General features: G+C 43.2%; 2 protein-coding genes across 7 annotated transcripts in view; one reads left to right on the forward strand and one right to left on the reverse strand.

Annotated features, from left to right (window-relative positions):
• LOC123500172 overlaps positions 1–13,135 on the reverse strand; it is a 142,495-nt gene extending 129,360 nt beyond the window's left edge. For 2 of the 3 annotated variants that reach the window (XM_045248884.1, XM_045248885.1), the window contains exon 1: positions 13,031–13,135. The gene's annotated coding sequence lies outside the window, so the exon portion shown is untranslated. The remainder of the gene's footprint in view (positions 1–13,030) is intronic. The other variant, XR_006673201.1, reaches the window with a different exon arrangement.
• LOC123500171 (gamma-aminobutyric acid receptor subunit alpha-6-like) overlaps positions 1–22,500 on the forward strand; it is a 199,746-nt gene that overhangs the window by 83,261 nt on the left and 93,985 nt on the right. The window lies entirely within an intron of this gene.

A 22,500-nucleotide genomic window follows, 5' to 3' on the forward strand; every position in this document is an offset into this window, starting at 1 on the left:
TTCTACTTACCTTTATTTTCCTTCCTTTCTCGTACTTTCATGTCCTATTCCATCCTATTCCAGCCTCTTCCAGCCACTTGGACCCTATTCCCTTACCTGTCTCGCTCCTCCTTCTCCCATCCCACTCTCCCTCCCCGCCCCTGTCCACCCCACCTGTCCCACTGACCTCGTTTTATTATGACAAGAAAATACTGCAAAACATTGGGTTCGCTTCCACTTTTTTTTTTTTCCTCTTTTCCTTTCATTTTTTTTTTCCTGCCTCCTTCCTGCCTCGCTTATTTTTAATCTTGCAAGTACTTCTCACTGTTGCTTTTTTTTTTTTTCATTCTTTCGTTCTTTAGTTCATCCATCTGTCCATTCACTCATATGATTTCTTTTTTCGCTCTTAATTTCTTTCAGCATACAAGTCTCTTCTCTTCTCTTCTCTTCTCTTCTCTCTCTCTCTCTCTCTCTCTCTCTCTCTCTCTCTCTCTGCCAGTGACATCGCCCCTCTGCACAGGTAGCAAAAGGTCGGGTATATTCCACACAGGGACCGCCACGTGTAGGCCTGGTGGCTTCTTGCAGCCTCCCTGATGCTCTTATGGTCTTAATACGCTTCTCTTGCTATCCCCACGCCCGCCTCTTCGCTGCCTCCACCTGTACCGTCTCGGTGGGAAGTCGAGTAACCTTCAGTATTCGCTTTTGTTCTGCGTCTTCTGTAATCACGAGCCTTAATTTCTGTTAGTTAGGTTGCATAGGGAGAGTGTGAGTTGTGTGAGTGAATCAGGTGTCTCCAAATTGAAGGGGAAGCGCTAAATCTAATGATAAAAATGGTGGAATGTGAACAGACATGACATTTTTGACAGTGTGCGTTATAGGTTAGGTTAGGTTAGCTAAGTGAAAGGGAAAGAAGACCAAGAGGAGGCGAGTTCCGAAGACAAATTTTCGGAAACGATTATTCTAAGGGTCATATGTACTCTATCTGGCATTACCGTACACACACATATATACTCCCAACGAAATAGATGAAAAATACAATAGAAATTCAAATAGAACGAGCGTCTAGTATTGTAATACGAAATGCGGAGAGCCAAAATCCCACACAGCACTTCTGGCAGCCATTCTTACCCACCATCTCGGTAATGGCGTGATGCGAGGCTGCACTTAAAAAGGGACTCCAAATACCAGAAAAATAGTGGAAAATTGTGTTGCGGAGACCTGAAAAGCGTCAGGAGCACCCACCCTGTCCCGCGCCACACTTTGCGACCCAGAATGAGAGAAAATGTGTGGTGCGCCCGAGCCTGGTGTTTTATCGCGGCACAATGGGGTGCGTCCTTCAGCTGGAATCATAAAAATATGGGAGTAAACCACTCGTCCACTCCTGCTAAAAATAGCGTCTTATGCTGCTCTATCCTCCTCGTTCATGTGTTGTTTATTGTTAGCTGGACATATGCGATTCCTTCCTCGTTCCATTTCTATTTTTTTTCTTATTATTTTCCTTCTTCGTATTTTATCTTGTTCATCAGCGAGTAGTCTATTATAAGGATCTAATTCCCTCATTCCATTCATTTTCGTTCTTTTGTTCACTCAAATCGTACTACCTTTCTCGTGTTGTTCTATTATTCCATCAGTAAATTTGCGGACGACACAAAGATAGGTAGATTAATTAGGTCCGATTCAGATGCCAAGGCTTTGCAGGCTGACTTGGATAGGATGAAGGAATGGACAGATAGATGGCTAATGCAGTTCAATATTAACAAGTGCAGGGTGCTGAGCGTGGGTAGAGATAATCCAAGCAATAGGTACACAATAGATAACGTGACACTAGGAAGTTCCAAGTATGAGAAAGATTTAGGAGTCATAGTTAGCTCTGATCTCGGTACAAGGAAGCAATGTATTGAGGCCAGAAATAAGGCGAATAGAGTATTAGGTTTCATCTTTAGAAGTGTTAAAAGCAGGAGTCCTGAAGTAATACTAAAATTATACTTGGCGCTGGTCAGGCCACATCTTGACTATGCGGTACAATTCTGGTCCCCACATTACAGGAAGGACATAGCTCTGTTGGAGTCAGTGCAAAGGAGGATGACTAAAAGATACAGGGAATGAGAGAGATATTCCTTAGAGAGACGTAGGTTAAGAGGAGACCTGATAGAAGTATTTAAGTGGTATAAGGGTTTTAACAAAGTGGACATGAATGAAGTTCTTAGGATCAGTAGCGGGGACAGAACCAGAAATAATGGGTTTAAACTTGAAAAATTCAGGTTTAGGAAAGAAATGGGAAGAAACTGGTTTTCAAACAGAGTAGTTGATGAGTGGGACGGTCTCAGTGGGCATGTAGTCAGGGCTGAGTCAATAGGGAGCTTTAAAAGGTTAGATAAATTCATGGATGGGGAAGATAGATGGAATTAGGTAGATTAAGCACACTGGGACTGCCTCGTATAGGCCTGGCGGCCTCTTGCAGCTTCCTTCCTTTCTTATGTTCTTATGTTAAGCACCGCGCCACTCACCCTCTCTGTTCCATCTTTTCTCTTCCAATCATTTAATTTCCCTTTCCTTCCCATATGGCGATGAACAGTAATGGTTCTGAAATAACGTTACTGAGAGAGAGAGAGAGAGAGAGAGAGAGAGAGAGAGAGAGAGAGAGAGAGAGAGAGAGAGAGAGAGAGAGAGAGAGAGAGAGAGAGAGAGAGAGAGAGAGAGAGAGAGAGAGAGAGAGAGAGAGAGAGAGAGACCTATGACTCATCAGACCAATTGAATTTCCAGTATCAGTTCTTCCTCTACATATCTGAACACAAGACAGCCAAACACAGACACCAGGCAGCACTAATAGCACGGGGCAGTAACAATCTTCCTGACAAAGCGTTACTGATTTAAAAAGAGAGAAAAACATGAAGCACCAACATAGTCCGAAGTCCATTCTTTCACTGTATACCTGAACACAAAATAGACAAAAGCAAGGAGGATGGACCGCATTAATGACAAGGGGCTGTAATGATCTTTGTGAAATAGTGTTACTGGTCTAGAAAAGGCAAGAGAGAAAAATCCTATTCATCAAGAGACCCTAAAGCAACCTCACCACACGATACATTAAACTAAGGACTGCAGACACTATTAACAGCAGGGGGCAGTAACGGTCGCCTTGAAATACTCACAGTGTCACCTGACCTACAAAAAGGTGCTCTACATGAAGTTAAGTCTCCTGTTGGGTGGTCCTCGCGTAGGTGGTGATTACGTGGCTGTCTCCTGGTGGGGTGAGGCGGAGAGGCGAGGAGGGGGTGCGAGCACACACACACACACACACACACACACACACACACACACACACACACACACACACACACACACACACACACACACGGTAGCTCAGTGGTTAGAGCGCTGGTTTCACAAGCCAGAGGACCGGGGTTCGATTCCCCGGCCGGGTGGAGATATTTGGGTGTGTCTCCTTTCACGTGTAGCCCCTGTTCACCTAGCAGTGAGTAGGTACGGGATGTAAATCGAGGAGTTGTGACCTTGTTGTCCCGGTGTGTGGTGTGTGCCTGGTCTCAGGCCTATCCGAAGATCGGAAATAATGAGCTCTGAGCCCGTTCCGTAGGGTAACGTCTGGCTGTCTCGTCAGAGACTGCAGCAGATCAAACAGTGAAACACACACACACACACACACACACACACACACACACACACACACACACACACACACACACACACACACTTCTACCTCGCTCCCTACACCCCACCAGTCCCACTGTCACTCATACACAAGGGAGGAGAGACGGCGAGGTTTGGTTGGGTGGGAAGGGATTGAGTGTAGCGAGGTTGATAATCTGGCTTTGAGTGCATTAAAACTCTCATGTATTCATTATTATCTCGATTTCCTTTGTTTCTTCCTAACACTCGTGGCTTATCGGGTACTCTTTATAAGCTTTCCATCCTCTTATTCTCTTCCTCCTCATCCTTCTTCTTCTTCTTTTACTGCTTCTTAATCCTTCTCTTCTATTCCCGTAACTATTTCAGATATCTTGCTCATTCATTCTCCTCTTTATCTTTCCTGCTTTATTTCCCTTTTCAATCATCCTCTTCATTCTAAACGAGTCTCTTTCATTCCTTCTTCTTCCTCTCTCCTCCTCCTCCTCCTCCTCCTCCTCCTCCTCCTCCTCCTCCTCCTCCTCCTCCTCACCCATTCCCTTCTCCACCATTTCGTTATTTTCTTCTCTTTTTCTTTTATGCCTCCTTCTCCTTCACTTGTCATCCCTTTTTTTCATCGTTCTTCCTCTTCACCTGTCCTTTACGTTCCCTCTTCTCTTCCTCCTCCTAATCCTCCTCCTGCTCTTCCTCCATTTTCTATGTTTTTCTCTTTTTTGATCGTTCTTTCTCTTCACCTGTCACCTACGTTCACTCTCGCTCACCCCATTGCTCCTTCTACTCTTCTTCTTCTTCTTCTTCTTCTTCTTCTTCTTCTTCTTCTTCTTCTTCTTCTTCTTCTTCTTCTTCTTCTTCTTCTTCTTCTTCTTCTTCCTCCTCCTCCTCCTCCTCCTCCTCCTCCTCCTCCTCCTGTCCTCACTCCATCAGTGTCACCTGCAAGACGTAAAGCATCTTTATATTATATCTAAGGTGATTCACTTCACTGATTACGGCCAGCTTTTCTTCCCCTTCCTTCCCTTACCTCTCCCTCTCCCTCTCCCTCTGCCTCTCCCTCTCTCTCTCTCTCTTCACTGTTACACAAGAAACTAACACGTGACCTAATTACAATGAACTTCAAACTGACCACCACCACCACCACCACGACACAGAGCCACACAGTTACTGACACATTTCCCGAGACACACGCAGAGTCATCGCCTCAAACTGCCTCCGGAGAACCATAAATGCAGGCGATACATCAAAATTATCCCCCACGTTTTTGTGACACGGCGTGAAAGGTAAGATTAAGCGAGACTCTCACGAGACGCCATCAGCTGCACTTCGTAAATAGACCGACTTGCTTGCCTCGCCCAGACTGAGGGAAGGGGAAGGGGGGGAAGGGCATCAAGGGTGGGTGGCTGGGTGGACCGGTTGGTGTGTGTGTGTGTGTGTGTGTGTGTGTGTGTGTGTGTGTGTGTGTGTGTGTGTGTGTGTGTGTGTGTGTGTGTGTGTGTGTGTGTGTGTTTTATTTCTTTACTATTTGTATTTTACATTATATACTTAAACTTATGTGCTTATGATTATTTGTAGTTTGTTTGACCAAGTTCACAGAAAGACGTGGAATAAAATATCTTTCTAAGTCAGCAAAGAAAAATAAATTCAGATAAAAAGAAGAGGATTCACCAAAAAAGGAAAGCTCTTTTTAATCTTACATTTCTCACTTTGTATATTTCTCTAACGCATGCATGAAGAGAGACCAAGAGAAAAATAGATAAAATATTGAACTAAACAGAAAAAAAACCCATTGAACTAAGTAATTAAAAACAAAAAAAAACTGTAGGAAATTTTAACAATACGCCAATCTTTAATTTCTCACATTAAATACTTTTCTTGTATGTGGAGTCTAAGAGAAAAAAAAAATTGAACAACCTAATTCAAAAAACGTAATTGTAGAGGGAATTGAAAAAATAAGACCGATTTACACTTCTGCATTTCTCAACTTACTCTCCTCTCACTCACTTTAATGGACACAACGCTGCTCTCTCTCTCTCTCTCTCTCTCTCTCTCTCTCTCTCTCTCTAGCCAGCACGTATTCCTATTGCTTGCGTGGGAGGAACAGAGAAGAACACACACACACACACACACACACACACACACACACACACACACACACACACACACACACACACACACACACACACACACACACACACACACACACACACACACACACACACATTTATTAATTCTATCTGACATTTATTTGTACATTCAGGGTAGTTTTATAATGTTACGTGTTTATATTGCCAATCATTTGGTAGATGCATGAGAACATACACGCAAAACAGGTGTAAATTGAACATAAAAGTCAGTCATTCTCTCTCTCTCTCTCTCTCTCTCTCTCTCTCTCTCTCTCTCTCTCTCTCTCTCTCTCTCTCTCTCTCTCTCTCTCTCTCTCTCTCTCTCCCTGCTATACATACACTAAGTCAAGTTCTTTTTATCATTTCCTAAACATCTCTTTCTCCCTCCCTCCCTGCCTCCCTCTCTCAATCCCTCTCTCTCTCCCTCTCTTCTTCCGTCACTCCCGTCCTGATGTATCAAAGAAGGTAATGAGGGCCGCAATCAGTCCCGCTGCCAAACACAACAAGGCGGGTGGTGAGGGCGAGGCGAGGGGACCACAAACGGCGCCTTAGACCATTGCTGTGTGTGTGTGTGTGTGTGTGTGTGTGTGTGTGTGTGTGTGTGTGTGTGTGTGTGTGTGTGTGTGTGTGTGTGTGTGTGTGTGTGTGTGTGTGTGTGTGTGTGGCGAGGGACTGCCAACACTACACATCACCTTAAATCTTTTCTTATATTCAAATAGTAAGCTTTCATAAAATTTTATTCATTATTTTCTATGTGCAAATATTGTTGTAACTTCAGACAGGCGTGTCTAAAGGGTCTATGTACAGGTTTAACACTCTAAAAGGTCTATGTACAGGTTTAACACTGTCTAAATGGGGTCTATGTACAGGTTTAACACTATCTCGATGGACCTCCTCGTGCTTACTGGTCAGACAAGGTGGTGTTCCATAGAATAGTTTTTGCATCGTCGCCTCTTTATCCTTCTAAGTGTATGTTGTAGTGCCTGTGTGTGCTTCTGATGGAAAAGCAAGGCTAGAAACGAATAAAGAGAAGATAAAATGAGTGACTGGGTGAATGGGTGGGTGGGTGGGTGGGTGGGTGGAGGGAGGGAGGGAAGGAGGGAGGGATAGAGGGAGGGATAGAGGGGTGGATTAACGAATAAATTGATGAAATGAACACGATGAAATATTGGTAAAGAGAGAAAGAAATAAGGAGTAAATGATATATAGAAAAGAAGACAGAAAAAGATAAAAAGAAAACATATTTGTTCCTTATTTAGACCAAACAGCAGCAGACCCGTTGTCCATTAAGAAACAGACGTGATGAGCTACGTGTCTATTTTAAAGCCAGCGCGAGAATAATAAAGACAGATCACTCACTCACTCACTCACTCCTCATCGTCACTGCAATTCACCTTTCTTAGCAACTCCCTTTCATATTCACAACTATATCCATATTTCATTATTTAGTGAAGTGCTCTCTCTCTCTCTCTCTCTCTCTCTCTCTCTCTCTCTCTCTCTCTCTCTCTCTCTCTCTCTCTCTCTCTCTCCTTCGTTTGGGCGAGTTGATGAAGAGCCACAAAAAAGACACCATGTTGCTTATTTATCTTCTCAAAACAGGTACTTTGTCTCCCTTCTTTCCCTTTTCTCTCTTCCTTTCCTCCCTTCTTTGTCCCTCGACCCTTCTCTCTCTCTCTCTCTCTCTCTCTCTCTCTCTCTCTCTCTCTCTCTCTCTCTCTCCACACCAGCCCGCGCCAAGGGAAGACATCAAACATCACCTCGACTTAAAATTCATCATCGCATCGTGTTTTTTTTAGCATCGTCATTTATTTGTGTGTGTGTGTGTGTGTGTGTGTGTGTGTGTGTGTGTGTGTGTGTGTGTGTGTGTGTGTGTGTGTGTGTGTGTGTGTGTGTGTGTGTGTGTGTGTGTGTGTGTGTGTGTGTGTGTGTGTGTGTGTGTGTGTGTGTGTGTGGTTCTTTTATTTCGCCTTTTTTTTTCTTCTGTTTACTTCACATAATTTAGTCTTTCTTATATTTGTTATCTAAGATTGTCCTTCCTTTTCTTCATCTATTTTTGTTTTCATCATCATTCACTTCACTGCACCTTTTACTAATTCTCTTCCTTATTTTTAATGTTTTATTTCCCTTCTCTTATTTTCATCTTTAAAATTTCGTTCATCTTCTCTCTCTCTCTCTCTCTCTCTCTCTCTCTCTCTCTCTCTCTCTCTCTCTCTCTCTCTCTCTCTCTCTCTCTCTCACACACACACACACACACACACACACACACACACAGAGAGAGAGAGAGAGAGAGAGAGAGAGAGAGAGAGAGAGAGAGAGAGAGAGAGAGAGAGAGAGAGAGAGAGAGAGAGAGAGAGAGAGAGAGAGAGAGAGAGAGAGAGAGAGAGAGAGAGGGAGAGAGGGAGGTACAAGCGTCCAGGCAACTCATCAAGCTTATTAAACAGAAAATAAATATATAGAAATAAAAACGATTATACGTTTATAATAACATATACATGAAATATAAATTATTATTATTCATGATGACAACACACACACACACACACACACACACACACACACACACACACACACACACACACACACACACTGACCATTGCTGTTGTTGTTTTGTTACATTCTCCAGCACTTTGTCTGTAAAAGGAGACGAAATAAGATAATTCAATTACATAAATGAAATCACACACACACACACACACACACACACACACACACATGCTTAGTGTACACCAGCTCAAGCAGTACTGTGTGTGTGTGTGTGTGTGTGTGTGTGTGTGTGTGTGTGTGTGTGTGTGTGTGTGTGTGTGTGTGTGTGTGTGTGTGTGTGTGTGTGTGTGTGTGACCAGCAGCTTAACTCTCTATCTTTAAGCATCGAACCTTCACCTGCACCTGCTCCCTTTCCTCCTCTCTTACTGCCTCACCCCTCTCCTCCACTCTCTCCTCTCTCTAGCCTGCATCCACACACATTCCCCCTACTCCCCCTTCTCCCTTTTCCTCTCCACAACAATAAAATGAGATCAATCCATCACAAAATCCATACACCCATTGAGTTTTGAGATCAAGACGCATTTACACCCATTTATCGTTGACTCTTTCCCCCTCCCCCCCTTAAAAACAACTGAATTACACATCTTCAGTTACTAAATATCTACCTAACTAATTACAGTAACCTCAGTGACCGCTACTTGACCTCTGACCTTTCTGTTGACCTTGACCTTTCGTGGGTTAGTCTGGCATGACCTCTAACTCCCGCAGTGACCTTGGCCTTTGAGTAGAGCCGAGTGACCCGCGCTGACTGGTCCTGTCGCGTCCCGACATGCAACTTTCAACACGGGGCCCTAATTCCACCACCACCACCACCACCACCACCACGCACGCACGCACGCACGCACGCACGCACGCACGCACACACACACACACACACACACACACACACAGCATCATATGACAGGTTACGTGATAAAGCGGTGTGTGTGTGTGTGTGTGTGTGTGTGTGTGTGTGTGTGTGTGTGTGTGTGTGTGTGTGTGTGTGTGTGTGTGTTTTTGTTTTTCTGTCTGTCTGTCTGTCTGTCTGCCTGCCTGCCTGCCTGTCTGTATGTATGTCTGTATGCGTGTGTATGTGTCTGTTTGTGGCGAGAAATAATGTGCATCCATTCCCGCTATTCTTGTCCTTCTCTTGATGCTTTATCGTTCCATTCAATTTGGCTCGCCCAGATTGATTCCCCGTGGTATAATTTTAATCAACGGAATTTTCCTTCGCTTTAATGACGACCTTCCTTTCTTCCTTCCTTCCCGGCACGCCACCAGCCCTCATCACGCTACTCTAGCACAACACCACACGCTGAGATGACACTATAAAAAAAATATATAAACATAGATGAATAAAATAATGGCTGGGTGACTCTACATTGAAGGGACGCCATAGAAATATCATATACTTACTTATGTATAGACAAATAACAAGGAAACGCTAGAAAATAAGGAAGAGTACAAGAAAACACCAAGAAATAGACGAACATTACCGAATACACTTAGCATTGAGTTGGCAAAATACAAGATACTGTACAGAGGCCACACAAACAACAGAAACACAATTCAGATAAACAAAAAAATACATCCATCGAACGCAACATACATTTAACAAAAAGAGAACAAATAACACCCACTCAAGCCCAAGGCAACACTTACACGACAAATACAAAACACAAACACACCACAACACCCCAGTAACACCCCAGTAACACTCAATAACGCCTCGGTAATGTTAAACTGCCGCTATAAGTGTCACAAGAGCGCCAAACTGAGGAGTAACAAGAAGCAGTAAGAGGGTGACGTGACAGGTTGGCGACACAAGGCATCAAAGAAATGTCAGTCCGTGTGTCACTAACGGGCCGACTTTTCGCTCTTGTTTGTGTTGGACCGTTCAGGAGAGAAGGCAGAGTGGGACGGGGCGGGGCGGGGAGCGTCGGGACTGAGGAAGGGAAGGGGGAAAGGTTAATGAGGAAGGTGGTGGTGGAGGACAGGGAGGAGTAAGAGAACGAGAGTTGGAAGGGGAATGAAGAGTTAATGAACAGGAGGAGGAGGAGGAGGAGGAGGAGGAGGAGGAGGAGGAGGAAGGAGAAAAATGGAAAGGACGGTGGTAATTATACAGACATAGATAAACCAGAGAGCAATATACCTACAAAATAAAGACGAGGAAAAGGAAGATGGTTGTGGTAGTGGTGGTGGTTGTGGTAGAGATGAAAGAAGAGTAAGAGAGAAAGAAAAGAGCAAAGAATGGCGGCAGAAAGCACATGAATACGTAATTGGCAGAGGTGTTTACTTCACTTTCACTCTCCTAGAAGTGAAAAGCGTGAAAAACTTTTCTACTGAACTGCGTCATGCTCACCCTGGCCACGCCCTTCACACTTCTCGCCTCCCACGCTTCTCGCCGCCACACACACTCCACCGTAACCTCAAACACCCCTACGACACACCTCCACCACATTAAAAACAAAAAAACAGTAGATAAAGTTACACTGGTTTTCAAGGATGTTTTTTGTGGTTGCGAGCGACTGATAAGATTTCCACATTATTAACAGCAGGAACAGTCTTGACAACGCGGCTAATCATCTCTGTGGTCTTCAAAAATAGTCGTGGTGAGAGACCAGAGCGTTTCTGAATATGGACCCTTGGCTGAGGTGTTGGTCTTTCTCATGTTGTCACCTGCGTCCTGTCCTCATTAGCCCTGCAATAACCGGTCACTTTAGGCACTGCAATGGGCGGGTGGATGGGTGGGCGGGTGAGCGGGTGGGTGGTGTGGATGAAAAAGTTAAAGTGAAAAAGAAATCTTGTGCTCACAGTTAAAAACACAATTTCTCTCTTTCACAACACAAAGAGTCACTCAGTTGGTGGTAATAATGTAAAGAGTCAATGAAGTGTTGTGGTGTGTATTCTCTGTAGCGATGGCAAGCTTAAGCTGATGATTGGCAGGAGTCTCGCCGCGCCGCCTTGCATGACTGACAGCACGATAACGACGACAGCAATGTGGACCACGACAGAAAGACGGTGGAGATGAAATAAAGATGAAGAAACAAACAGGAGGAGGAGGAGGAGGAGGAGGAGGAGGAGGAGGAGGAGGAGGAGGAGGAGGAGGAGGAGGAAAATAATCAGGAAGAGGAAAAGGAAAACACACACATAAATTAAACGATGAAACAGTTCAGAAAACCAGCATTAAAAATAATATTAGACCATAAAGAAAAACCGAAAAAGAAATTTAATTAATGAGAGAGAGAGAGAGAGAGAGAGAGAGAGAGAGAGAGAGAGAGAGAGAGAGAGAGAGAGAGAGAGAGAGAGAGAGAGAGAGAGAGAGAGAGAGAGAGAGAGAGAGAGAGAGAGAATCAACGCTAAAGGCAACAAAAAACAGGCGAAGAAACACAGGAGCGAAATTAAATAAGATATAAAACGCAACGCAGCGGAATAAATACCTTCGTTTATAAACCCTGTGTGTGTGTGTGTGTGTGTGTGTGTGTGTGTGTGTGTGTGTGTGTGTGTGTGTGTGTGTGTGTGTGTGTGTGTGTGTGTGTGTGTCATATAATCATTCTCAAATTGCTGGTGGAAAGAATCAGTGTCTGCATCCCTTTCTCTCTCTCTCTCTCTCTCTCTCTCTCTCTCTCTCTCTCGTCTAAGCACTAAGGTGACAGCAAAGTCTTTCAGAACACTTGGTTATAACTGTCGTAGCAACACAAACCCACAAGACTTAATTAACCAAAACAAAAGAAAATCTAACAAATTATCAATAACGTACTACGAAATAAAAAAATAAAAAACATTGAAATAGTTTACAGGAAGAATATTTGAGCAATACATTAAAATCTTTACACTAAAATCGCCTCTACACGACTCCGCATTGATTTTTTCCCTTCTTTTTTTTCCTTTACTTTCTTCCCCTGGTTGGTAAAATTACTTGTTTATGCAGCGTGGCGGGCTCTACTTGTGAGCTCGTTATAGAGCCATAGGTCTTCCCTTATCTGGCATATCACAGTACTTTTATGTTTTCCTATCAATGACGCTGCTACTGCCCCTACAGCCCCTCTTCCTCCTACTCTCTTTACCTTCCTCCTCTTTGATGGTACTCTTTTTTTTTTTCTACCGACATTACTGGAACTTCAATCTCTATTACTGCTTTATTTGTTGGTCACCTTTCGCTCTGAGTTGAGGAGAACAAGCAAAATGTTTGTTTGTTGCCAAGAGTAGCATCAGATCACAGATTTTTTTTTTCTTTCAACGTAAACAAATTCAGATGTCGCAGATGTGTGTGTGTGTGTGTGTGTGAGAGAGAGAGAGAGAGTGTGTGTGTGTGTGTGTGTGTGTGTGTGTGTGTGTGTGTGTGTGTGTGTGTGTGTGTGTGTGTGTGTGTGTGTGTGTGTGTGTGTGTGTGTGTGTGTGTGTGTGTGTGTGTGTGTGTGTGTGTAAACAGGAATATGAGTTGAACGAAATGCCAGTTAGCTAGCCACACACAGGACTCAGGTTAGGGGAAGACAGCCAGGTGAAGGAAGGCGGCATGCGGCAGTGGCGGGGTCGAGGCAGCGGGGCCCACAGCTGATGAGACTCGGTAACCCTATTACTGTATTAGCAAGGCAGGTCAGCACAGTTGGGGCGTGGAGGTCTTGGAACACACACGAGCGAGGGTATGAAGAGTAAGGAAGGTGCAATAGTGTAACCGAAGGATGGTTTAAGGAATGAGTGCTAAGCTTGTGCTACTGAAGTGATAGATTAGTGAGAGGAACTGTTATTTTCTTTCATTTGCTTACGTCAGGGATAGCCACAGTGGTTGAGCTCCTTCCTCATTCATACCCACTGCAAGTACATCTTCTTCGGTACATCCATTAACTTGCGCTCATTCTGAACAAGCAAAGATAGTACGTGTATTAACAGAAGAGATAGAAAAAAGATAACTTATTAACAGTACAAATGTGTGTGTGTGTGTGTGTGTGTGTGTGTGTGTGTGTGTGTGTGTGTGTGTGTGTGTGTGTGTGTGTGTGTGTGTGTGTGTGTGTGTGTGTGTGTGTGTGTGTGTGTGTGTGTGTGTGTTACTAGTAAAAACGATATTAGAAGAAAAAAAAAAAAGTATCAGAAGACTGTATGGAAAGGAAAAGTTCCCATATTGCAGTTACTTTTGAAGCACACTTCCATTTCAATAACCGCTTCCTTTAAAAATTGCAATTGACTGAACAATACTGCACTTCCAAAAAAAAATTTTTAAATGAATAAATGAAACGCTGAATTAAATGGCAAGTGTCACGAGGGAAAAGAAAAGAACATAAAAAAAAGACAGTTTGAATAATTGAACAAAAGTATGCACTGTTCAATCAATCCTTTCATTCTCCACCAGCGTCACACAGAGCATCGACAGAACTACACAAAGAAAAATCAAATAAATAAATAAATAACCAGAAGCAAATAAAATGATGGAAAATAGAAAAAATACAATAAGAAAAAAAACTTAATAGATAATAGAAACAAAGGCCTGAATAGCATTACAGTGTTGCGATGCATGAATAAGACAAGAGTGCAGCGTGTAGCACCTCAATACGCGGCAACACAACACAGGTAATGCCGGAGGGACACAACACAACATGAGTGCTAGTCTGGCAAACCCAACACTAACACATCGGCAAACAAGAACCATTCCTCTGTGTGTGTGTGTGTGTGTGTGTGTGTGTGTGTGTGTGTGTGTGTGTGTGTGTGTGTGTGTGTGTGTGTGTGTGTGTGTGTGTGTGTGTGTGTGTGTGTGTAAAAACAAGTATAATTTATGCATGGAAACATATTCCCACATGCCTTTCTATTCGCGCCGGAAACACACACTGAAAATACAGGCAACACAGGAACCATGATCACCACCACCACCACAATCACCATTACCCCGATCACCACCACCACCACCACCACCACCACCACCACCACTACTGCAACCACCATCACTACTACCATTATAGACAGCACAAGGCTTTCTTCTTCCCCTCACCCCTATTCTGTCCAACTGTCTAATACAAGAGTTAACCAGTACTCTCAGTCATTCATACCTTTTACTGGTAAACTCTGGAACTCCCTACCTGCTCCTGTATTTCCATCTTCCTACTACTTGAGGAGGAGGAGGAGGAGGAGGAGGAGGAGGAGGAGGAGGAGGAGGAGGAGGAGGAGGAGGAGGAGGATAAGGAAGGCAGTGAAGAAATAGAAGGGAGGGAGAAAGGGAGATGGGGGAAAGGAAGGAGGTAAGAGAGGGGGGAGGGGGAGGCAGGAAGGGAGAGAGGGGAAGGAGAGGAAGAGACGGAGGAAAAAGGGACAAAATAATGAAAAAGAAAATATAAAAGGTTCCTAAAACGAGATATTTAGGGAAAAATTGTGGCCGATGAGTGTTTCCTGCATTGTTGGTGTGGGAGGCGTGGGAAGAGTGGAGGAAATGGAGGCTACCCACGGAGGAGGAGGAGGAGGGAGGAGGAGGAGGCTCCATTCTCTACTTACTTTCTCCTTTTGTGTTTAATTAATGTTGTTTTTGTTTGTTTGCCAAGTGGTGCTATAAAATATATAAACACTACCACTTTACTACTGTACTACTATAACTACTACTACTACTACTACTACTACTACTACTACTACTACTACTACTACTATTACTACTGCTACTACAACTAGTGTTGATGGTTACTGAAGCTTAGTGTTGTTTCTTCTGGTGTTCTTGTTACTGGTGTATTGATAAAACGGTGTTACTACTACTATCATTATCACTATTATTATTATCAATTATTATTATTATTATTATTATTATTATTATTATTATTATTATTATTATTATTATCATTATTATTATTATTATTATTATTATTATTATTTTTACTACTACTAATGCTGCTACTACCACCACCACCACTACTACTACTACTACTACTACTACTACTACTACTACTACTACTACTACTACTACTACTGCTACTACAACTAGTGTTGATGGTTACTGAAGCTTAGTGTTGTTTCTTCTGGTGTTCTTGTTACTGGTGTATTGATAAAACGGTGTTACTACTACTATTATTATCACTATTATTATTATCAATTATCATTATTATTATTATTATTATTATTATTATTATTATTATTATTATTATTATTATTATTATTATTTTTTTTTTTTTACTACTACTAATGCTACACCACCAGTAACACCACCAGTAATACCACCAGTAACACCACCAGTAACACCACCAGTAATACCACCAGTAACACCACCAGTAACACCACCAGTAATACCACCAGTAACACCACCAGTAACACCACCAGTAATGCCACCAGTAACACCACCAGTAACACCACGAGTAATACCACCAGTAACACCACCAGTAACACCACCAGCAATACCCCCAGTAACACCACCAGTAACACCACCAGTAATACCACCAGTAACACCAGTAATACCACCAGTAACACCACCAGTAATGCCACCAGTAATAACACCAGTAATAACGACAACAACAATAACAACAACACCAAACATCAGTAAAACTACCACACATTGCATCAGCACACCACCACCACTACCATCACCACCACCACCACCACCACCACCACCACCAAGTCCCAGTAACGTCACGAAACACTGGTAAAGGCAACAAAAACAGTCTTTATTCCCATCGCGAGGTTGTGAGGAAGCGATCGAGGGGAGAAGGAAGGGATTGAGATGGGAGGGGAAGGAAGAGATAGAGGTAGAAAGGGAAGAGACGGGACGGGGAGAGAGAGGAAGAGATGAGGTGGGAGGAAGGAGGGAAAAGATGGAAGGGGAAGAGGGAGATATGGGAGGGGAGGAGGGAAGGGATGAAGAAATGAGAGATGGGGGACGGAAGCGAAGGGGTTGATGGGAGGAGAGTGAGGAAAGAATTAGGGAGGAAATGAATAGACGGAAGGGAGAGAAGGGAGTGGAAGGGAGGGAAGGGACGCGAGTAAATGGTGGGATAGAGAAAAAGAATTATAAACACAACAAATAACCCATCTCTCTCTCTCTCTCTCTCTCTCTCTCTCTCTCTCTCTCTCTCTCTCTCTCTCTCTCTCTCATGCTAAGGCTAATGCATATATAAATATTTACAATGAAATACCTAGAGAGAGAGAGAGAGAGAGAGAGAGAGAGAGAGAGAGAGAGAGAGAGAGAGAGAGAGAGAAAGAGCGTCAGGAAGAGAAGGGGGGAGGGGATAGAATTCTAAATAAAGGGGATATGAAATTCTCTCTCTCTCTCTCTCTCTCTCTCTCTCTCTCTCTCTCTCTCTCTCTCTCTCTCTCTCTCTCTCTCTCTCGTAGCTACTCAGGTATAAGAAAAGAAGCTATAAAGGCAAAACAGTCACACCTTACCTATACAAAGGAGCACTATAGAGTAGGCGGGACATCAGTACAAGGTAGAGGCAATGTGTGTGTGTGTGTGTGTGTGTGTGTGTGTGTGTGTGTGTGTGTGTGTGTGATGGACGGGAGGGCGGAGAGAAGGCTGGAGCTGTGACGGGAGTGAGGGTGCACAGAGGAGGAGGGTTGGAAGGTACTGAAGGGATAGAGTGACACGAAAGAGATTGAATCGTGAGTCGTATGTGTATGTGTGTGATTGAAATGGTAAGTGAATTGACAATATAGTGTTTGTGTTCATATCTCTCTCTCTCTCTCTCTCTCTCTCTCTCTCTCTCTCTCTCTCTCTCTCTCTCTCTCTCTCTCTCTCTCTCATCAAGACTATCTTCAAAGGCCACGGAGATGATTATTCTACGATCAACTGCCATTTTTCCCAACGATCCAATTATACTAAGTGTCAAACTATTGCTGGAATCATGAAAACATCCTTCAAAACACCAATGACTATTTTTCAAAGGTCTCACGATTATTAAGTTAGATCCCATGGGTGTTTGTGCTCATTGGTGATACAGAATACGTGCTAAACTATTGCTGGAATCACAAAAATATGCTTGAAAACTCCGAATAGCTTAACCTTTCATCATAACTATTCTCAAATCCTACGGAAAGGAATGAAGAAAATGGAAACACAGGAAAATATGGAAAGGAAAGCAAAGGGGGAATGTCGGTGAAGGAAGGAATATGGGAAGAGAAAGAGAGAAGATAGTAGAGAGAGAGAGAGAGAGAGAGAGATTACGTGAGAAGAGACTTAAGGAAAAGAATAAGGGGAACAGAGAGAGGGAAAACAAAAATAAGATAAAGGAAAGAGCTAAGATAATAAGAAAAACTAAGGAGGGGAAATATATAGATGGGGAAGGAATATGGGAGGAAGATAACAGTAAAAGTAGGAAAGAAAGGAAAGGAGGAAAATAAGGAAAGAACAGTCAGAATTCGTGAGAAAGGTAGGAGTAAAAATTTAAGAAAGAAAAAAAAAACAAGAGAGAGAAAAAAATCAAAGAAAACCGCAGTGAAGGGAAAAACATGGAAAAGGAACAAGAAGGAAAAGAAAAATAAAGAAAAAGAAAAAAAAAACTCAGAAGAGAAAAGGAACACGAAAGAGGAGAATGAAGAGAAGAAAAGAACAGGAAAAGTAGGAGGAACGAAGGAGGAAGGGAGGAAGGAAAAAGAAGGGGAATAAGGAGAAATGTTACGAGAAAAGAAAACAGAAGAAAGAACACAAGTGAAGGGAATGTGGGAAATATGGAAAGGCGAAGGCGAAGGGGAAAGGTGAGGGGTGGAAAGGGAGGAGGTACAGGTGAAGGGTAATGGAATGGAGGGGAATAAGGGGAAGTATTACAACACGGATTTGATAAAGGGGCGCTTCAGGGGACATAGGTATTAAGGGAAGCTCTCTCTCTCTCTCTCTCTCTCTCTCTCTCTCTCTCTCTCTCTCTCTCTCTCTCTCTCTAACCCATATACACAGACACACTAATAGCAATAACAATAACAGCAAGGTCACTGAGAGAGAGAGAGAGAGAGAGAGAGAGAGAGAGAGAGAGAGAGAGAGAGAGAGAGAGGGGCAGGTGGCGAGGCTCACAGCACGTTCCTAATTGCCTTCCCTTCCTCCTTCACGGCTCTCTCTCTCTCTCTCTCTCTCTCTCTCTCTCTCTCTCTCTCTCTCTGCTTTCACTCCTCTCATATTTTTGTCCCTTTTTTTCCGTCATCTGTTCTCGCTTCGCCCTGTCGTCGCGTGGCTTGGGCTAGGGTGGGGGGGGTGAGGGTGAGGGGAAGAGGGACGAGGGGAGAGGGGAAGTGGTGACCCAATACCGCCTCGTCCACCTCGCCTCCTTCATTAGCGCCCCCCTGTCACTTGGCCGCGACCACTCACCTCTCATAACCCCTACACCTTGCGGGCATGTACTGGCTCTCTCTCTCTCTCTCTCTCTCTCTCTCTCTCTCTCTCTCTCTCTCTCTCTCTCTCTCTCTCTCTCTCTGCATCTCTGTCAATGTTTTTTTTTTTGTATCTATATATCTATCTGTCTATTTTTTTTTTTTCTTTTTTTTCAAGCATTTATCTAACCGAACTACAAACATAAGTCTCTCTCTCTCTCTCTCTCTCTCTCTCTCTCTCTCTCTCTCTCTCTCTCTCTCTCTCTCTCTCTCTCTCTCCATCATCACCTTCCTTTACCTCCACTCGTTTCTCTCTCTCTCTCTCTCTCTCTCTCTCTCTCTCTCTCTCTCTCTCTCTCTCTCTCTCTCTCTCTCTCTCTCCATCATCACCTTCCTTTACCTCCACTCGCTTTCTCTCAGGTGTGTCATATGAAAGTAGCAATAAGCGCGTCAATTAGCACCTCACAAAGGGCTTGGAGCAGGTAATTAGTTTAGTGAGCTGAGCGGTAATTGCTGGAGGGGCGGGCGGGCGGGCGGGCGTTCTCTGTTCGGCGGGGCGGTGACGGGCCCAATAATGACGGTGCTTAAATGTCAAGACTCGATTGCTACCACCACCATTACCACCACCGCTACCACCTCCGCTACCACCACTACTATGTTTCAATAAGGAGACTACGACACGCATTTAGAAACGACTATTTCTTAAGGGCACAGAGATGAGGCCGGTTTTTTTCTGTTAATATTGCAGAAATCTGGTTAATTTGTCACTTGAAACCAATAAAGCACATGTAATTTCAACAAGAACTTTTAAAAATATTGTTTTTTTTTCCTGTCAATAAGGCGGATATCTTGTTAATCTGTCATTTGAACCATAAAAACACTCATAAAAGCACGTGTAACCTCATCCAGGCCCTTTATAGGAAGACTGTTTCTCTTGTCAATGCAGAAATCATGTTAATCTGTCATGACAACGATAAAAAAAAAAAAAAAAATCCTTAAAAACTCGTGTGACTTCAGCTATAGAGAAACTTTTAGAATATTGCTTCTCCTGTCAATGATGAAGAAAAAACTGCCTTAAAACTCGTGCGACTTAAACTGATGGCTTAATTTGAGGTGCGAGGCAGACGTGTTGCAAAATACGGAACGAACAATGAAGATGCTTAAATATCAGGCTCATTACTACTACTACCACCACCACCACCACCATCATGACCAACACCACCTCCGCCACTGCTTTGCTTCAATGAGACTGTATACAGAAGACAAATATGACAAATAGTCCAGCGGAGCGGCGAGCAAGTTCCTTATCAATAGTGGGAGGTAATAATGAGTTTCGTGAGCTTTGTGACTTTTCCTGCATGAGTATTGGAGGTAAATAACGTTAGTAAATAAAGCGACGAGGTTCAGACGGTTCTTTTATTGATATCGATGGGTAATAATGTCACTTTGATCGATTTTTTTTTTTTTTTTTTTTTTTTAGGGACAGGGGTGACTGCGACTGGTATTAAGATGCCTTTTATATGTGTGTGTGTTCATTTATCTACCGGCGGAGAAGGATATCGATTGTCAATAGCGTTCATAAAGAAAGGCCAACAAGAAAATTAAATGAGTTTTATTCTTTGGCTGAGATATGACTTTAATTATCGCTTTTCACATTTTTTTTTATTTAATCATCCTTAATTAATGAATGTGCTTATCTTTTCTTTTTAATAATATATAAATCTTGTTAATCATTCACTATATCCATAAAAGCATCCTTAAAAATCCGCCTAACTTCAACATGACTTGAAGTTTTCAAAAATAGCCGAGATGCGAGCTGGAATGTTTCAGAATACAAGACCATTTCCTTGCATGCACATTTTTCGTCCCTTTTTCACGTCACACACAAAGAAAACTGAAAATAACAACGGTTCAGCAAGACGGACCACAAAGGCACGTTTCCTACACCATTCTGAATGACACGAATACCGAAATACTCCATTATTCCCAACAAGCATCTTTTCCTTCCCTTTTATTGCATTACCTATAACGAAATGTAGCAAAATAAAAAGAATTCTGAAAGATGGATGACAAAAACACATTTTCTACAATTTCTGAGAGGCAGCAATGTACTAATACTCTCCTGTTTCTCCTGCTACACAAAATTTTCTTCGTTTTTTCCCCGTTACATACAGCACAGGGAAATAAAAATAAGAGGCGGATGATGGCAAACACACATTTTCTACAGTTTGTGAGTGGCAGCAATACAGAAATACTCTCCTATCATCCCTGGCAAGCATTTTTTACTTCCTTCCTCTTTTTAATTATATATGGCGCAGGGAAACGGAAATAAAAAAGACGGATGATAGAGACTGGTTTACTAGTTTCTGAATTACAGTAACACATCGATACTCTCTCATCATTCCTACCGAGTATTTTCCCTTCCTTTTCCTTACGCGTAGCACTGGATAATTCAAATGAGAAAGACGGATAACAAAGACACATTTTCTAGTTTGAGTGACACGAATACAGAAATACTTACTACTTATTCCTAGCGCGAAACTTTTCCTTCTTTATTTTTCAATGACATACAGCACAGGGAAGTAAAAATAATAAAGGCGGACGACAAAGACACATTTTCTAGAATTTGGAGAGGCAGCATTAGAGAAACATCCTTCAGTCTGAACCTTCCGTAGCGGCGACACGATATCCTAGCAAGCATCTTTTCCTCCCGTGGCTCTAAGTTGCTCCACCCACGACGGCGAGGGTTCACTGTGAATAATGGAGAGGCTTCACCGAATAGCCGCTTTGTTTGCCCTGCTTGTTTGTTTGCCTTTCTCCACTGGTCTGTTTGTCCGGATATTTGTTTGTTGGCTTAAACTCTCTTCTTTTGGCATAGAATATACACACTTTTTACTATTATCATTTCTATTATTGCTTCATTTTCATTCGTGTTTCTCAGGAGTCTGCTGAAACGTGCGTGTGTGTGCGTGTGAGTGTGAGTGTGAGTGTGTGTGTGTGTGTGTGTGTGTGTGTGTGTGTGTGTGTGTGTAAACGTGGCACTGTATACGTAACTATCTCACTGTGCCTGCTTACGTGAGTGCGTATGGCGGTATCTTTGAGCTCAACCTGGACTTAATGACACGGGGAGAGGAGAGAGGGGGAGGGATGAGACGGAAGAGGAAGGGGACAGGAGGAAAAGGGGAGGGGAGAGGGAGAAGGTGGAAGGAGAGACACACCTGGATATCCTATGGTAATTAGTCACTCTTGGGTACAGGTAAACAGTGCAGTCTTGGAGGGAGGGAGGGAGGGATGGATGGAGGAAAGAAAGACAAGTAGAAGCATTTGAGTGTAGGAAAGGAGGTAAAGAGGTAAGGATGGAGGAAATGGAGGGAGATGGATATGTTGGGTGGGAGAGAATGAAGGGGAGAAAAAACATGAGGGAGAGGAAGAAAGAGAGGGGAATGTCGATAACCAAGATGTGGCGGAGAGAGTGAGGGAGTGAGGGAAGGAAGGAGGGAGAGAATCAAAGTGTTAAGGGGAAAGGTTGAGGGAAAGAGGGAAAGGAGAAGGGATGAAAATTAAATTGTTTACCTAAATGTGATGAAAAATATGTTTTCAGTTTATCAATGGATGCTCTCTCTCTCTCTCTCTCTCTCTCTCTCTCTCTCTCTCTCTCTCTCTCTCTCTCTCTCTCTCTCTCTGTTCAGGCATCATTACCATTCCAAAGCTATCTATTTCATCCTCTCCTCCTCCTCCTCCTCCTCCTCCTCCTCCTCCTCCTCCTCCTCCTCCTCCTCCTCCTCCTCCTCCTCCTCTTCTTCTTCCTCCTCCTCCTCTTTCTTCCTCCTCCTCATCAGCATCACTACCAAAGATGTCACTCTACTTCCACTCATAAACATCAACAACATTACTCCTCCTACACCTACTCCTCCCCTCCTCCTCCTCCTCCTCCTCCTCCTCCTCCTCCTCCTCCTCCTCCTCCTCCTCCTCCTCCTCC

The sequence above is a fragment of the Portunus trituberculatus genome, chromosome 50, assembly GCF_017591435.1.
Source record: "Portunus trituberculatus isolate SZX2019 chromosome 50, ASM1759143v1, whole genome shotgun sequence".
NCBI classification, from domain to species: Eukaryota; Metazoa; Arthropoda; class Malacostraca; order Decapoda; family Portunidae; genus Portunus; species Portunus trituberculatus.